The sequence below is a fragment of the Narcine bancroftii genome, chromosome 6 (assembly GCF_036971445.1).
Source record: "Narcine bancroftii isolate sNarBan1 chromosome 6, sNarBan1.hap1, whole genome shotgun sequence".
Lineage (NCBI taxonomy): Eukaryota > Metazoa > Chordata > Chondrichthyes > Torpediniformes > Narcinidae > Narcine > Narcine bancroftii.
In genome coordinates this window covers 42,995,453-43,014,534 of record NC_091474.1, presented here as the reverse complement: position 1 = coordinate 43,014,534, position 19,082 = coordinate 42,995,453, and the positions used below count along the sequence as shown (strand labels likewise).

The following is a 19,082-nucleotide window of genomic DNA, read 5'->3' as shown; positions in this document are numbered from 1 at the left end:
GGCAGGTGATTAAAGGAGCCAGTGGTGAGGTGTGCAATTTTCAAAGTGGCCAGTGGCAATGTATAAACTCATTGTGGGCGATCTTGACCTTGATTGACAGATGTGGTGGCTTCCGACCAGGTTCCCACCAGAGGGGTCACTGCATACTACAGAAAGGTACAGATAGAGTGAATGAAAGCAGGCTTTTTCCACTAAGAGGTGAAACAAGAACTGGAGGACATGAATTTAGGGTGAAGTGAGATGTTTAGGGAGAACCTTTTCATGCAGGGACATGAGAATGTGCAATGAGCTGCCAACTGAAGTAGTGAATATCAGCTCAATTTTGACATTTAAGAAACATTTGGATAGGTAAATGGATGGAAGGGGATGGAAAGCCATGATCAGGGTGCAGGTCAATGGGACTCGACAGAATAATAGTTTGGCATGGATTAGATGGGTTGAAGGGCTTGTTTCTGTTCTGCAGTGTTCTATGGTTCTAATGAAGGGTGAATGTAAATGAGTGGCTAGTGGTCAGCATGGACACAATGGGGTGAAGGGCCTGTTTCTCTCCTGATGACTCCACTTGCCTTCTTGTTCCACATGAGGTGACGAGACAGCCTACAGGGATGGACAGCGTCTTGAACTCCTCAAAGACAAAAGAACTTATAAGACTTTAGGAGGAACAGCACAGTTCCAGACCTGTTGTTCATCAACGGGGATTATATGAAAAGGGTCACTGCTTTCATGTTTCTGTGTACACACTTTGCTGACAATCTCTCTTGGTCTATCAATGCCATCGCAGAGGTTAACAAGGCACACCAAGGACTCCATGCCCTGAGGATTCTTAAGAAGGTCAAACTGCAGGAGAAATTGCTGGTGTCCTTCTAACGCTGCTCCATCGTGAATGTGCTGGCCTCCCTGCTCGGCAACAGACAAGAGGGACCTTCAGAGGGTCATCGAAGATTATCGGCTGCACACTGCCCTCTTTGGAGGATTTATACAGATCTCGCTGCCTCAGTCGAGCAGCCAAAATCTTGAAGGACCCTCACCTCCCTGCTCATCATCTGTTTGACCTGTCATTAGATGTTTTAGGTCCATTAAATCACGGACAAACAGACTTAAAAACAGTTTTGAATCCCAGAACCATACGTGAACTGAACACCACCACACATTGAATATTGTAGCATTGTGTTGTTGTTTTATATTTTATTTGTTTGATGTACGTGTGCGCTGTCAGGATTTCATTGTGTAATGACAATAAAGGTTATCTATATCTGTCTATCAGAACAGTGGTAAGTGCTTCATTAACTGTGAAGGTCTGTGCAATGACCTGAAGTCATTGCACAACTATAAGATGCTCCCTTTCACGTGAAAATGGAGTGCCACTGAAATCAGAAACTCTTAATGATCCAATTAACTTGCAGTGCCTCAGGAACATGGATGATGATTTTGAGAGCTGAGATCCTGCAGGTCAGTTTGCTCCTCTCCTCATCCCAATAACCCAGCACAAGTCACTGTGTCCTGGTGACCTGCTCCACCATTTGATGCAATCTCTGTTGATACTCTTCACTTGCCTGCACCATTTCCTGATATACCATAAAAATCAATGGATCATTGCAATAGAACCATTGAACAAAAAAGCATAGAAACAGGCCCTTTGGCCCTTTTAGTCTGTGCAAAAATATTATTCTACCTAGTCCACACCCCTCCCATCCATGCACCTGTCTAAATTCTTAAAAATTAAAATTCAGCCCGCTTTCACCATTTCACCTGGCACTCCCACCACTCTCTGTGTGATGCGGTTCCCCCTCATGCTTCCTCTAAACCTTTCCCTTTCACCCTTAACCCATGCCCTCTACTTCGTATCTCACCTATCCTCAGTGGAAAAAACCAACCTACATTTACTCTGTCTAGACACCTCATCATTTCAAATGCCTCTATCAAATCTCCCCTCATTTTTTTTTTTAAACTTTTTTATTTTTCACACCATAAATCACAATAGCCATGATATACACTTTTTCTTTTCCACACATTTACAGTAAATCTCCCCTCATTCTTCTACGCTCCAAGGAATAAAGACCTAACCTGTTTAACCTTTCCCTGTCACTCAGTTCTTGATTCTGGACAACATCCTAGCAAATCTTCTCTGCACTCATTCAATTTTATTGATATCTTTCCTGCAATTTGGTGACCCAAACTCCAGACAATATTCCAAATTTGGCCTCACCAATGCTTTGTACAAATTTACCATAACATCCCAACTCCTGTACTCAGTAATGAGAAGTAGTAAGAATTCTAGTGCACATATAATAATTACTGAAAAATTTTGTTTGAGAAAAATTGTCACTGGCCCATTTCCTTTGGAGTTATGAAACTGTTCACATAACATGTCAATTAGGTACAATTAAAACAGTGGTTTTCAAACTTTTTCTTTCCGCCCACATCCCACCTTAAGCAATCCCTTACTAATCACAGAGCACTGATGGCATAGGGCATACTTAAAGTGGGATGTGAGTGGAAGGAAAAAAGTTGAGAACCACTGATCTAACCCTTTCCTCCCCCACTATTTTTCTTACAACCATGTGCCTGTCTGAATCTTTTGAATGTCCTTATTTGTGGAGAGATGGAATGCAGAAATTCAAAGTTGTCTTCCTTTGGAGAAAATTACATACAATTTATGAAATAAATACACCGGCTTTTTGCAAATTTGGAGCCCATATATGCAAAGTTCAGGGGTAAATATGTAATATGTACCTGTCATCTTCAGACCAGTAATAATCTTCTTCCCTAAAACAGCCCTACAAATACTGTGGGATTCCAGTGTGCGAACCAACCCATCGAGCAATCCAGGAAACTATTTTTCTTTTCTTTCAATTTCATATAATTCTTTATCACATTTATATCTTTTTTGTGTAGTTTTGAGTGGGGGTATAAGGAAGAGGGAGGGAGAGGAGGGCAAGGGTGGGGTAAAACCATCATTGTAATTTTAAATTTAATCAACATTAATTTCATGTCTGGAAATCAATTAATTAAATGAATCAATTACATGCATGGAAACATTTTAAATAAATTATTTTAAAAAATGTTCTTATTGTACCACCATCCCTGGCAATGGCACCCACCACCGGTGTTTCCTCTAACCTGTCCACGCACCAGAGTGTGCACGTGCGCATCCACGTGCACAAATGTGCGCACATCGATTTCCTTTGCTCATGTGCACACAGACCGTTTGTGCACGTACACACACGCCCACCTTAGAGGGGACACTGCCCACCACTCTCTGGTAAAACAACATGCCTCTGACATCTCCTCTAAACTTGGCTCCACTCGCCTAAAACGGATGTCCTCTAGTATTGGCTGTTGATGCCCAGGAAAAACCAGTGCTGGCTGTCCACCATATCTAAGCTCCTCATCATCTCACACTAGGCCACCACTCATCCTTTGCCGCTCTAAAGAATAGGATTGATTGGCTGTGATTCGAATGGTGGAGGAGGGCTGATGGCCCATTTCTGGATGAAAAGAAGGAAGGGTAAAGGATGAGGCAAAAAAAAGAGGCTCTCCCGGGGCACCAGAAGAGGCTAGGTCCTCCTGTAAAGCTGTTACCTGTGACAAGAGCGAAGTGCAAAGAAGCACAACATAAATCTGCGAGGAGGGTAGAATAGAATACTTCTTACTATGAGGAAAGAGAAGGCCATTGGATGGCCCGACCTCACGAGTGCGTGGAGAGGCAATGGAGATCCTAACTAAAAAGTTAATGCATGGAATTTATTGAAAATTGAGATTGAAAATGCCACAGATTTTCTCTGCCTTGCTTCAGCTCATTTCGCTGGTGTCTTATGTTTTCCTGACGTCTGCCCTTCTCCTCCTTGCTGTTTAGAGTTTTGTGCCATCTGCATATTTTGAAGTCATGAGTGGGTGCAAATAATGTATCCCATGACACACACACACACCAGAGTACAGCCTAATTGGAGGAGCTTCCTCCGTGTAACTGCAGCAGAGAGGTTTGTTGAATTTGAGCAGGTGTGTTTGACGGTACACAAAGTGCGAGAATTGCTATGACTCTCTGAGGCGGCTTTGCATTGTGATTAGTCTCGTGGCAGGGTCCAGAGCTACTCTTCAGCACTGTGGCTGGCTGTTTCAAGGGCAGCCGAGATGTAATGCTTTTGGATGGAGTCCAACTTGTCTAGTACTCTGTCCAAGGAGATGAGTCCCACCCTGGACTGGAGTCACAGCGGAAGAATCCAGTGTGCCTAATTGTAGAGGTGCACAAGGCTGGTCAGCAATGTATGGAAAATAAGCTGGTGCATCACGTTATAGCTGTACTGGTGTGTCATGGAGAGCATTCTGGCTGATTGGATCACTGTCTGGTATGGAGATGCCAACGCTCAGGACAATTAAAAACTCCAGAAGGTTGTTAACTTGGCCTGCGACATCATGGGCTCCAGTCTTCCGTCCATCAAGAACATCTACAGAAGGCAGCCCCTATCCTGAAAGACCCCCACCACCCAGGCCATGCCCTCTACACTCTAGTACCATCTGGAAAAAGGTACAGGAGTTCAAAGACAAGCCCTCAGCCATCAGATCCAATGAACCAAAGACACTGCCTTAGTTTGATTTTTATTTATTTTTGTAACGTGGTTTACATGAGTATTTGCGCTGCCACAAAGCAACGAATTTCGTGACTTGTTCATGACAATAAATTCTGAAGATGTGGGTGAGGCCATCAACTGGTAAGAGTGCAGAAAAGATTCATGAGGATGTTTCTGGGACTGGAGGGCTTAGGGTATAAGGCTGGGACTTTTCTCGCTGGAGTGCAGGAAGCTCGAGGTGAAGGGAATCGTTTACAAAATCGAGGAGCTCAGATAAGGTAAATAGTCTTTATTCCATGGTAGGAGAGTCTAAAACCTGAGGGCATAGATCTAAGGTGAGGTGGGAAAGATATAAAAGGGACTGAAGGTCATCTTTCTCACATAGAGGGTGGTGGGTGTGTGAAACAAGCTGCTAGAGGAAGTGGCAAGAGGCAGCTCAATAAAAGACATTTGGAGAGGTACATGGACAGGGAAGGTTCAGAGGGACATGGACCAAGTACAGGCAAATGGGACAAGCTCAGATGAGCAACTTGTTCAGTACAGGCACATTGGGCCAAAAGGCCTGTCTCCATGACTCCACATGAGGCGGTGTCTTAAAAAAGCAACCTCTATCCTCAAAGACCCCCGCCATGCAGGCCATGCCCCCTTCACTGCTACCATCAGGAAGGAGGTACAGGCCCCTAAAGATGAGCACTCAGTGGCACAAGGACAGCTTCTTCTCTGCTGCCATCAGATTCCTGAATGATCAATGAACCAGACACTGCCGATCTTTGACCTTCCCATTATTATTTTATAAGATGGTTTATATGAACGTTTACACTGTAACGCTGCTGCAAAATAATGAATTTTGTGACTTGTACATGACAATAAATTCTGATTCTGTCTCTAAAAGAGATAAATAAAATAAAAAGGTTTACTGTAGCAATGATGAAATACTTTTGTAGTGCCAGTGGTACTCTAGGGAGTTGGGGTGAACAGTGAGATCCCAAACAATTGTTGCGGAAAATGCTGGAAATGTTCAGCAAGCCAGGCAGCATCAGAAAAGAGAGAAAAACAGAGTTAACATTTCAAGTAGAAGACCTCAGTCGAATGCAGAGAGAAAACAAATGAGTATCAAGTTGCAGCAGGGATGGGGAGTCGCAAGGGAGTATCTGAACGGGTAAGGCTAGTGTTGGATTGTGGAAAAACAGGCAGATCCCTGAATAAAAAGGTGGGGAAGGGGAAGGAGGAGGAGGAGGGAGAGTGGAGGTGGGGGACGAGCACAGACTAACAAGCAGGTGGTACCTGTCTCTTCCCCAGTTCTCAAAAAGTGCCTTTAACCTGAATGGTAAACTCAGTCCCTCCTCCCACGGCTGTCCCTGCCTGCCGAGTGTTTCCAGTATCTTTGTACTTTTAGTTGAAATATAGACTCGTTGCTTGTATGGATGAAGTTAAGGAGGTGTATATTTACATAATACAGGAACATCTATTACTGAGTCAGTGAGATAGACTTAAATACAGCACAGAAACATTACATCAGAAACAATCAATTTACACTTAATTGACATTTATCTCATCAGTAACAATCACCAATTTGTCACTCAACTGTACACTCCAGGATTTACTTTCCCCCCCCCCGTCCCCCCCATCCCACCTCTCACCTGAACACACCAGGGATTTGCATCTCCCCCGATCCCTCCCCTCTCCTGTACACTCTTGAGATTTACATTTTCCCTGATCCCACCTCTCACCTGTGCAATCCAGGAGTTTACATCTCCCCACACCCTCCCCCCGCCCCCCAATCCCTTCCCTCTCCTGCACACTGCAGACAATTTACACTGACCAATTAACCCTCCAACACACAAACATTTCCAATCAGACTCCACGGTGAGTTCAACCAGATATAAAACGGAGACCCCAATTGATCACCACAGATTGGCCAGCAGAACTAGTCAAACCAGGGGAATTATTTGCAACATGCTGGATAATCATCTCCCCCAGCCACAGTTACACCAGGTAGATAACATATTGCTTTAGAAAAACTGGCTACACCTTGTCACTTAAAAGTGCAGCTACACCAGACAATTACTTCTCTCACTGCAAGATGTGGACCACCTCCTTGCAAGTTCCTTCTGTAGCACTGATGGAAAATTTCTAGAGGGTCGGTTGGAGAGAATAGCAAGAAAGATCTCTTTGATCAGTGTATGCAAAGTTATATTCTATGATCTGTCACACGTATATCAATGACAGTCTTGACAGTGGCTAATGTATGGGATTGGCAAGGAAAGACACGTGGACATCGTGAAGTGACACCGCACAGAGCAATATCATTCTGCTACGTGTTGCTGCATCCACAGCTGAAATGTGTACTGCATCCCAACCATCATACCCACATCTCTCTCACTGCCACTTCTACATAATTGTACTTCTATAATTCAAGTTTCTTGTAGACATTTACTAAATCACAAGAGGCGTAGCCAGTCAGCATCAATTTTCCCCGTGTAAAAAATGTCACACGTTCAAGGACACTCGTTTAAAGTGAGAGGGGGTAAAGTTTGAGGGAGATATGGCGGTGGGTGGGAAATATTTTACAGAGTGTGTTGAGTGCTGGGGTAGTGGTGGAAGCAGATACAGTACGAGTATTTAAGAGTCTGTTGGACAGACACGTGAATGTGCAGAGAATGGAGGGGCATGGACCATGTGCAGGAAGAGTTGCTTTACTTTAATTTGGCATCATGTTCAGCACAGACACTGTGAGCTGAAGGGGCTGTGTGGTACTGTTCTCTGACCTCTGTACACAGATATTCAATTCACCTTTCAAAGTTAGGTACTGGACCTGAAAAATATTTCTTGTTCCCCTTTTGGTCACTTCCCTGTCCTGAGGAGGACAAACCAGACTTCCCATTTAATTCTCTCACCTGTGATCCTGGTCTCATTCTAACCACATCCTTCCTTCCTGAAAATCCTTCCATTCTGGAAATAATGCAACCAGCTGCAGCCTTACCTAATTAAACTTTGGGGCTCCTTGCTTTCCTCGCCAATACCTCTGATCATTATGAAGCTGTCACTTGGCTCAGCATTCCTGCAGCCTGCAGAACCTGCCAGGCAACACCTCTGGGCCCTGACCCTTCCTCGTCATCATTCTTCTGATACCCCACACTTGTCAGCTGTCTAGCTGTGTCTCTTGAACCCTTGCCATTGGCACCCACAATGACATCCTGGCTCCCTGGGACAACTCGGGGTTTGACAGGACCCTTCTTTCTTCCCATTGACTGAGTGCAGAGTGACCAACCTCCCAATGTCTGCCAGTGCCTCTGGCTGTTTGCTTGTTTGTCAAGGTTAACACCAGCCATCACACCACCAAGGCAGCCATCTTGACCACTGTTCTGATCTGCAGCAGGGGAAGCCCTTGACTGAATATTTAAGGAGTCAAATTGGGCATTGTACAGCATAGGCCCCTCAGCATACTGTTTGTACCATCTAGCACCTGTTTACACTACTCCTAAGTAAATCCCATTTTATTAAGTCCTCCTTCCCAAACAATCCCTCCTTGATCCTACAAAGCAAGTACAACCTACAACGACCAATTAGCCTCCCAGGCTGCATGTCGTTGGGAGGGAGTTCAAGGGGAAGGTCCATGTGGGCAGCATCTGACGTCAGGATTGAACCCTGTCTCTGGGACTGCGAGGCACTGACACTCTCAGCTGTGCCATTGAGCTGTCTCTTGCACATCCTTGACAAAGAACATCATCTATCCTTTCACATCCAGTTCCACATGGTCACTCCTCCGTTCGGTCGGTACTCCAGCCCAGAGTCTGCACACATCTCTTTTGCTCGAAACCTCTCGCTATACCCCTTTCCCTCTATACCTCTACCTCTCTATTCCTCTCCCTCTCTATATGTATCTCTCTCTATACCTCCCTCTTCATACCTTTCTATACCTCCCCCACCCCTTTTCTCCATTTTTTCTCTCACTCTCTCTGTCTGTCTCTCTAATTCTAATAGATGCTTTGTCTGAGCAAAATACTTTTAAATCATCCTCGATAATTATAGGTCCCAGGAAGAAGTAGCATGGTTATGCTCTGAGAATTTGCTTTGTTACGCATGCTGTGCCACTCCCTCCTCACATCAGCAGGAGGTGAAGCTGTTGACAAGTGGTGTGGGCCATGACTCAATGCCCGCATGGTCACGTGTCTGGAGATCACGGGATGAGGCAAAAATGCCCAGTGGTCTGGTGAGCAAAAGGCTTTCTCTCCTGCCCTTGTGCACCGAGAACATGGGCACAACCCAGACAGTGGATGCTACTATTGCACGATGCTGGGCACGATTTATTACCGCTGGGGTCAAAAGTTCAGCAGGTCACATCACATCCACAGGAAGTAATGTTTTGGGCCTGGGCCCTTTGTCAGGTATATAGTATATGGAGGGCCCAGGACAGAAACGTTGGTCACCCTTCACTTCCTCTGGATGCTGCATGACCTGCTGAGTTTCTCCAGCACATTTGTGTGCTGCGACATTTGCCATTCCTCAGTTTATGAAGCAGCTCACATCCCAAAGCAGAAAGGCCTGGACCATCTCCAGTCAGTGGCTGACAGGCGACGAGTAACATTGGCACTAGGAAAGTAGCAGGCCATGATGAGAAAATCCAATTGACATATTAGGGAGACAGAGCCTCACGATTCAGGGGGAGTAGACGTAGGAGGGAGGTGAGGAGGAATTGCTCCTCCGGGAGAAGAGCGAAGCTGTGGAGCTCTCTGCCCATGGAAGTAGGAAAGGCTGCCTCATTCAATATATTTAAAACACTGTTAGGTTGAATTTTGCATAGTAGGGGAATTAAAGGTTATGGAGAAAGGCGGGTAGATGGAGCTGAGTCCAGGCCACATCAACCATTATTTTATTGAATGGTGGAGCATGCTCAATGGCACAGATGCCTGAATCTTGCTCCTGTTCCTTATGCTTTTACATTCTCATCCCTGAATTCCTCCACTTTCCATTCCCTGGAGCCACCGTTGACCAGGAACATTACAGATTGGCTACAGGACCAGGGCAGAGGCTGGGGAGGCGATGGTGAATATCTCACCTCCTCACTGCCCAATGCCTGCCCACCATCAACACAACTTGAGTCAGGACTGTGATGGAACACCCCCGCTCACCTGGGTGAGTGAGCTTCAAAAATAAAACACCATCCAGGACACAGCAGCCCCTCACCTCCCCCACCCATGCACAAGACAGCAGTTTGTTCCATCTACAGGACCCACTGCTGCAACTCACCGAGATTTCCTAGACAGCACCTTCCAAGCTCACCACCTCCACCAGCGAGAAGGACTAGGGTGGGAAGAGCATGAGGGACACCACCCCCTGGAAATTTCCTTCAAACCACACCCCGTCCTGCCTGCGAAATATATAATCTTTCCTTCACTGGGCTGGAACCCTGGAACTCTTAGGTAGGAAAGGGTCAGGGGGACATAGGCTGAACACAGACAAATGTGTAGCCAGTGAGAGACATTAGGCCAAAGGGCCTGTTGATACCCACAGCAGTGGCTAGAGAAGGCAGCTCTCCACTACCTTCCAAGGGGCAATTAGGGATGGGGAGTGAAGCCCACAGCCAACGGTGAAGTTCATTGACGTGCAATTATGTTTTAGACTGGGGAAATTCTCACTTGATCCCATTGATGCACCCCACCCCAGCTCTGCTTCCCCTCCACCTTTCACATTCCCTCCGCTATCTCTGTCTGCTGGCCCCGGTCTATCCTGCGGTCCTCATCCCCCTGCGACCCGCGTTGGGCATGAAGAAGAAGCCGGGGCCGAGCCTTTATTGCCCGGCACCTGCTCCCGGGAGGTTGGAGACCTGCCGGAAGGGTGGGGTATTCCTCCAGCCCCAGCTGTTCCCCCCCCCCCCCTCTCTCTCTCTCTCTCTCGGCAGCTCCGTGCCAGCCCACCTTCTACTCTCCGAGCCCCGCAGTCCCCGCTCCCGGCGTCTCGCCCTCCTTGCAAGAAGGCTCCCCCCCCACCCCAGGCAGGATCCATCTCGACGGGCAGGACACAAGCAGCTGAGCGGAGCTTGGCACACAGTCTGGATGAGGTAATGTCTCAGTCTGCTGCCAAGATGCAGAGCGCGCTAGACACTCCCCGGGCTGAGACTTCCTCCGAAATGTGTTGCACTGTAACAATCTGACAGAATGAGCTCCGTCTCCTCGAACTCGCCCCGTGCCAAACAGCGAGAACGAATCACACAAGTTACACCAGAAACACCTGGCTGTGGAAACGTTCCAATGAATTCCGGACTGATGGGGACTTTTGAGCTAAATAAACAGCCAACACGGAGTTTATATTACACACAGCTCCAGTTTACATGAAACACTGTGTGCATTTCGTACAGCCACGTATCTTTAACCCAGTGAACTCAGGGTTTTTTTTTGCAACATAAGGGATGGTTTGTCATAAAAAGCAGGGCATGGCTTGTTTAACAGGACAGTTTGTTTAGCACCGAGTTCTTTTAAAACACCATGTGCTGGGCCAATTGCTCCTGAGCTGGAGAGACTTTTATTGTGAAGGACACGAGGTGCGTCTGGAATCCAAATTTGGACTATAAAAGGACAGAATTTCCCTCAGGACATTTGTGACCCAGATGGGGTTTTATGACAATCCAAGAGTTTGCGTTGCTGCGATGACTTTTCTATTTTAACTCCGCATTAATTTAAATCACAGCTCCCGTGGTGGGATTTGAACTTGTAATGCAGGATCCGTGGCCGAGAACCATTCATCTAACCACTGTGAGTTTAAGGGTGGGATAAAGTTCGTGCAGGATTCTGTTTGTAGTTGATTTGACACACAGATAAAGAGATTAACTTTAATCTCAAATAGGGGACCTGATGATCAGCATTGACATGATGGGCCAAAGGGCTTCTTGTGGGTCCTTCGGCCCATCTAGTCCATGCCAAATGATTACACTGCCTTGCCCCCCTGTCCTGCACCCAGCCCTACACAGCCCTCCCCTCCATGTACCTGTCAAATGTTACAATGGAGCCTGCATTCTCCACTTCAGCTCATTCCGCACTCTCACTACTCTCCGTATGAAGATGTCCCTCTGAGGTCGCCTTTAAAAATTTCACCTCTCACCCGCGTCATGTTGCAAGGTCGTGCTGAAGAAATGAAGCGTCCACACTCACTCCTCACAAATCCCTGGCCCATCAAGTGGAGAAGGAGATTTCAGGAATGGGCTCTCCATGCCTCAGCAGCGCATGGTGGCACCCGCACCCAAACTATTCCTCATCCGCCCATCAAAGCACCCCCGACCCCGTCTGTGGAAGAGGCAGTCTTTCCCACATCAGGAGTGGAGTGGAAGCATCTTGGCATCGGTCCCCATGGAATTGCCTACAGGAGGGGAAGGACAGTTGGTATGATGGAGGGTAAAGTTTGCCTAGCAACGCAGGGGGACAGTTTCTACAGGCTGCATTGCACAGAACTGGTAGAATGAGCAGACTAAAGTTTGAGTTGCCAGCAGGGCCCCAGACTGTATCATACAGGGTGCAGTCCCTGTACTGAACGATACCCAACTCCTTCCTTCATCTGTCAGCCCAGCCTTAGGTGTGGAGGTTAAATATCCCTCTGTGGCTTTACACCTGGCCCAATGTCCGGAACTCACCAACCAATGGAAATAACGTCTCCAATGACACAAAATTCCCCCAGTATTCTCAAACATTTTGATAATCTTATCATAAATTTTATGGAATACACCCTTGATTTTTCCTGTCTGTACTTCAATGCTACAATATAATCATCTTTCCAGTAAATATCTCCCAAGTTTTCTGCAATGCTAGAATATCCACTGGGAGGTGTGGTGTCCAGTTATGGATAGCAGGAGTTTTGCACAACCATAACATGAAATTAACCTTCTTGCACTCTGGGCTACTTCTGAAGGGCAGCATTCTATTCCATATTTTAAAATTAATTCTTGATACAATGATATTTTAGTGATCCAAGTACATTGACCCAGCACATCTGGTCATATCCCTCCCACAATCTCATTGTTTCCCCACTCCACACTGCCTGGTTCTTTCTCCTATCTAGATTCACAAATTTATTAGTCCCAGTAGACCCATTAGTCCATGTGCTTATGGCCCACCGAACAAGCATTATCTTATCTCCGCCCCATCTTGTCTCCCCTGGTCCAGTCCTTTCCTACCTACACACCCTCCATCACTTCAACAATTTCCAGTTCCCTGGATCTGATGGCCTCATTTTCACAATGGACATTCAATCTCTATGTACCTCCGTCCCCCATCTTCTCCATGGATTGTCACCTTGTCGTGGTCCTGAGATCCCGAGAGCGATTCCATCTGGAGCTGTGTTCCTGGTAGGGCCACCCATGGCGATAGGTCAAGGGTGAGGTCCCCGACAAAGAACAATCTAACCAAGTCCTCAATGGTGGAACAGGTGGACCAAGTTACTCTGAACTCAACGGCTGTGACAGCAGATGAAGGCTCCAAGAAATCCATCAGCTCCATTTGTCATAGTTTCCATGTCTTCGGAATTAGTTGGTTGATTCGTGAAGTATCGAGTACTTCTTGGAGTGCAACATTAAGTACAAGTTAAACAAATACATGCACAGGCACCTTCACTCGGTGAGTCACTTTCCAAGATTGGACTCATATGCCACTTGAGAGCCCATAGGAAACAAGACCATCATCCTTGACCTCAAGGGATAGCCATGACGATGATGATCTCCATCCCCTTTAATGAGGATCTCAAATCCCTCAAATTGTTTCTCAACAACAGGCCCATCCTCCACCACCCTCCTCCGGCTGGCAGAATGTGTTCTCACCCTCAATTAACTCCTTTGGAAAGTTTACTTTTCATAAGATGTGGGACCCATTCATGGATTACTATCACCATTTAAAGTTTTAAGGTGTTCGGATGCTCCGGAGATGCACTGTCTGGTTTCTGTCGATTCATATGTTTATTATTTATATCAGTTAACTTTGTTTAGAGGGAGGAGCTTGATTATAAGGGATTTTTCCTTTTCTTCTTTTTTAGTTTTTAAAAATTAGATCAAGATTTGTTTAACTGAGAATTGTAAACATAGATCACATTAAACAAGAGGAAGAATTTTTTTTTGATAAATATAAATTCCTTTTTTTAATAAGGGAATTTTATTTATAATTTACTTTCAAAGAAAGTTATTTTTGTCTCAAGTTTTCAATATTACCTTTAGATATGCCATGAAAAATGTGTAAATTGTTAATTAAATCCAATCCTAGATTCAATGTTTTAGATAAGATTGTTAGGACAAGAATTATGGATACATTTTTGATTTGCATTCTAGGTATTTTATGATATGGTTTATGTCATTTATTAGATGAGTATATGTATATGTTCTCTATTAAACTGAATAAAATTATTTTAAAAAGAAAAGAATAAACTCATTTGGCTCATCCCATTTTCTACAGGTTAAAGGGGTAGCCATGGGTACCCACATGGGCCCCAGTTATGCCTGCCTTTTTGTTGGCTACATGGAGCAGTCCATGCAACAAGCCTACACATGCAAGGCCCCTCATCTCTTTCTCCGCTACATTGACAAATACATTGGTGCTGCCTCCTGTACCCATGACAAGCTCATCAACTTTATCTACTTTGCTGTTAACTTTTACCCTGACCTCAAATTCACTTTGTCCATCGCTGGCAATACTCTCCCCTTTCTCAATCTTGCAAAAGATATTTTCTACACACCTACCAACTCTTACCATTATCTAGATGAAACCTTACCTGCATAATCCTCCATTACCCACGTATCTGCCCTGGCCCCCTCCGCCCCCACGCACAACAAGAACAGATTCTTCTCATCCTCAACTACCACCCCACCAGCCTCTCCATCCAACACATCCTCCTCCGCCACTCCTACCACTTATTATGTGATCCCACCACTTGACACATATTCTCCTCTCCTCCTCTCTCCACCTTCTGCAGGGACCGTTCCCTCTGTGACTCCCTTGACCACTCCTCCCTCCCTACCAATTGTCCCCTTGGGACCTACCCCTGTGACTGCAGGAGATGCTCCCCTTGCACCCACACCTCCTTCCTCACCACCATTCGGGGCTCAAAACAATCCTTCTAAATGAAGCAACCTTTCACTTGTGAATCTTCAGGGGTCGTCTACTCTACCTGTTGTGTTGTGGTCTCCACTGGAGAGACTGGACACAGACTGGGAGATCACCTTGTTGAGCACTTGGCTCTGTCCACTGCAATAGCGTGAATCTCCCAGTAGCCACCCCTTTCAATTCTTCATCATGACCATGTCTGTCCATGGTCAAATGCACAGCCAGACTGAGACTATCCACAAATTAAAGGAACAACAACTCAGGATAGGTGAATCAAAAACTAGAGGGGATAAATTTAAGATTTAAAAGGGACCTGATGGAGCACCTTCTTCACACAGAAGATGGTGGGTGTGTGGAACGAGCTGCCAGAGAGGCCAAATCAGGAGTATTGTGTAGTTTTGTTCACCTGACAATGGGAAAGATATCAATAAGATTGAAAGTGTGTAAAGGAAATTTCAAGGATGTTCCTGGTCCTTGAGGAACTGAGTTACAGAGAAAGGTTAAAGAAGTAAGGACTTTATTCCCTGGAGCATCAAAGAATGAGGGGTATACAAATTTATGAGGGGTATAGATAGAATAAATACAAGCAGGTTTTTCCACTGAGATTAAGAGAGTCAAGAACTAGAAGACATGAATTAAGGGCAAAAGATGAAATGTTTAAAGGGAACATTAGGGGGAACTATGGCAGATTAAAGGACGTTTTGTGTAATATTACATTTTCTGTTTTATTACATGACAACAAAAAAACATCTTGAAACTTCTTCATACAGAGAGTGGTGCGTGTGTGGAATGAGCTGCCAGATGAGGTGTTGGATACTGTTTTTTATTTTGACATAGAATAAAAATTTGGATGGGTACATGAATGGGAGGGCTATGGTCTGAGTAAAGGTCAATGGAACTAGGCAGAATAATAATTTGGTAGAGACCAGATGGGCTGAAGGGCCTGTTTCTGTGCTGTAATGTTCTATGGTTTGCGGCCTTTGATCATGCTTTCCCTCAGGTGACCAAAGACTGCCCTGGAGCCCTTGAGTGGAGCATTCTGTCATCATGTTTGAGACGGGCCTGTTGATATGAGAAGCTACTGGCATGGACGAGGGTCGCATCACGGATCTTGAACACAGAAGCTTGGCATTCCGAACCACGAGCCTTTGTCCTGTCTTCTCTGCTTATCGAACTTCCAGTTGTGACAGAGTATATAGAAGTGTTTGGGAGATAAATTTGGAAAGGTTTAATAGAGTAGTGTGGTGATATGACTGTATGCACTGGGTGGCCCACCCTCTGGGTGTCTCCCTGCCTTAGCTCCTCCCTTAGTCCTGCCCATGTGACCCCGGGCCATAAAGGTCAAGTCCCCTCTCTTTCCCGCTCATTTTCCTAGCCTGGACCCGGACCAGCAGTCTTTAGCTCAATAAAGCCTATTGTTCCCCTCAGTCTTCTGTCTGCGTCATTATTGGGGCTACCGATAGCGCTCAACAAGTAGGTCACACACAAACACTTTAAAAACACAGAAACTTTGCAGGAGCATTTGCAAGAGAGCTCAGAGACACGATGGACTGTCATTTGCAAAAGGCAACAAATGTAACAACAGGCAATAGCAGCTCTGTCTGGAAAAGAGCATTTACTGTCTGGAAGGTCACGTGATCTTTGCAGGCAGAGAGCAGAAAAAAGAGGCTTTGCTCTCAGAGTTGGAGAGAGTGAGAGAGAGAGAGGTGGGGAGAGACACAGCCATCAGTTCCAGAGGGACAAGCAGGTAAGCTTTGGAAGACGGCCTGGTCAAAAGAGAGGACTGGCTGTCCGATGTTTCCCTTGGAATAGGAGAAACAGAAAGGAGTTCTGTGGTGACCTGAAAGAAAGAGGTTATCATCTGGAGAACCCTGAAGGGGGCAAGTTTCATCAGCAAGACACTGGAGTGGCTGATTAAAAAGGAATCAGGTGTGGATGTCCTGGAACAAGAAAAAGTCTCTCTCTGAAAACCAACAAAAGAACCCTTCTGAGTGGTAATCATTTACCTGCTAAGCCTGGTGTATTTTACTAATGCTAACTTCTGTGCACAGTACAAGAATTGCCTGCAACCAGTGAGATTGGACTGTGAACCAAAGAACTTTGTTGAACTTACACACACATTACACACACGTGTGCTTAGAATTAGAAGGGGGTTAAGTAGTTTAAGTGAGTCAATAGAGACAAGTTAAAGTTTGATTCTATTTTCATGTTCAAAGATAATTAAAACCAACTTTTGTTTAAATTACCCTTTGTCGTGGTGCTGGGTTTTGGGGTCCTCTGGACTCGTAACACAATCACCAGAAATCTCATCTCCTGGTGCTGAGAAATTCTGCGGGTTCAATGGTCCAGACTGTGTTCTTCTCGCAGAGCGGACTTACCACACTATTCTCCTGTCTACCCATGAGCAGAGAGTGAAGCAATGCATGGCCACACATATTGAAATCCACATTATCCCCTTAATTTAAACTTTTTTTAAGAGAATGGCTTTTTATTTTAATTTTTTTACACCATCCACACCGAGGGGAAAATTACTTATCAATTTAAACATGAATGTACAATCTAGTCTCAGAAATGGTTTCCTGATCTCCTCACAGGTTTGGGTGATACATCATTACTGAGACAGTTTGGTCCCAAACCTGAACTCGGTGTGGGTTCTGTTTTCTTGCTGGCTTTGCTGAGATTTCCTAAGGTTGGCACTGAAGCATTTCAAACACAACCTCTTGACTGGATGGTTCACCTCCCAGAGGCCAGCTCCAGCAGAGATTAGTTAATCCACACAGTTACTTGGGGTTCTGGCACAGTTTCAACCAGATAACCACAAACCAACTTGTTGGGTAGGTTAAACACCCTCACTGGTATCAAAAAAACATTTTGACTCAACTGCTTCAGTTCCACTGCAGACAAGTTTCAACAAGGATTGGAGTCTGTTCCTTTCAATGGTTCTGATCAGCTGATCTTGTAACCGTGGAGAGAAATGGGATCATGATGGCGTGGAGAAAGCTGGTTTAGATCCAAGAACAAATGAGTCAGTGGGTTCCCTCCAATCACTTGCCTGCAAGCGTCTAATTTAAATGACCTTGTGCTCGGAGAATCGAGATGGATGGTGTGGTGAGCGATGAAACGGATTTGATGGGTCTGAAAATCAAGGACTCAGAACACAGTCTGACAGTAAATGACTATTTACAGAAGATGTATGTGCCCCACACACACACACACACACACACACACACACACACACACACACACACACACACACACACACACACACACACACACACACACACACACACACACACACACACACACACACACACACACACACACACACACCAAAGAGTGCTGTTACATACAATCAAGGAAAAGGAGCACTAGGTTACCTGCCACCCCTTGACAGTGCAGGCATGGCTCTATGCTACTCAGGACACTAACTAAGATGCTGCCAATGCTTTACTAGTGCACACCATACTAAATGATTTCTTTAGCACCATTCTATGGTACTCAACCTGGAGTGGCCCTTGGAGATGGCAAAAAATGGGGAGAGGCAAATGCACATGGTGCTCTTTATAGTACTGGAGGGCTGGGGATAATTCTATCCACTTTACTTTTAAACAATAATATAAAAAAATACTTTTACTTAGTTCCATTATAAATATTTTCATTATCTTCTCCCTCTACAGCCTTAATCTTTGTAAACCAATTTCGCAGAAAGTCTTCCATTTTGCTCTTGTTCTTGAAAAATTGCCAATTCCCTTCTGCAACTTAAACCCTTAAAGCTGCAGGATATATCATTGAGTGTTTCAAGTTTTTAACATGTAGCTGTCTTTTCATATCATCAAATTCTTTTCTCTGTTTAATCAAGGTCAGGCTAAAGTCTTGAAGAAATAAATCTTTTCATGATCGACCTTGGGCGGGCCATTGTTTGCTTAGAGTAATCATATACTTCCCTCAGAATTGTCTCCCATTCTCGGTGGCTTAAAAGTTTCAACAGATCTGGTCTTGATCTCAGGTCACCGGTTCTTCTGGGTCCGAGTGTTTGCTGTGCTCTCTCTATATGCAGTTTTTCTCCAAATTTGTCTTCTCTCAACACTTGTGGGATCCATTTTTGAAAAATGTTCACCGGGTCTCTTCCTTCGATTCCTTTCTTCAGTCCAATCATTCGGACATTATTCTGTCGACTAAAGTTCTCTGCATGGTCAATTTTTTCCAGCAGCCCTTGTTTGTCCAATTCTATTTTTTTTAGTATCTTTTTCCAAAGCCTCGTTTTTCCTTCATTTTCGACATTTCCATCTCTGCTCGACCCATTCTCTCCATCAGGTCATCAACAATCTCTTTTATTTCAGTCATTTTCTCCATCACCCTCTCAACACCTGAGAATCGGTTACTCAAATTCTCCATTTTTTCCAGGATGATGCTCAATGCTCGACCTGACTCCCCAGTT

General features: G+C 45.1%; 1 long non-coding RNA gene across 1 annotated transcript; it reads left to right on the top strand.

The window, feature by feature from the left end:
- The first annotated feature begins 11,022 nt into the window (after positions 1–11,022).
- On the top strand, positions 11,023–16,071 carry LOC138737498 (uncharacterized). The gene is made up of 2 exons (XR_011340979.1): positions 11,023–11,320; positions 15,645–16,071. It is a non-coding gene; the product is annotated as an uncharacterized lncRNA (long non-coding RNA).
- The last annotated feature ends 3,011 nt before the right edge of the window (positions 16,072–19,082 follow it).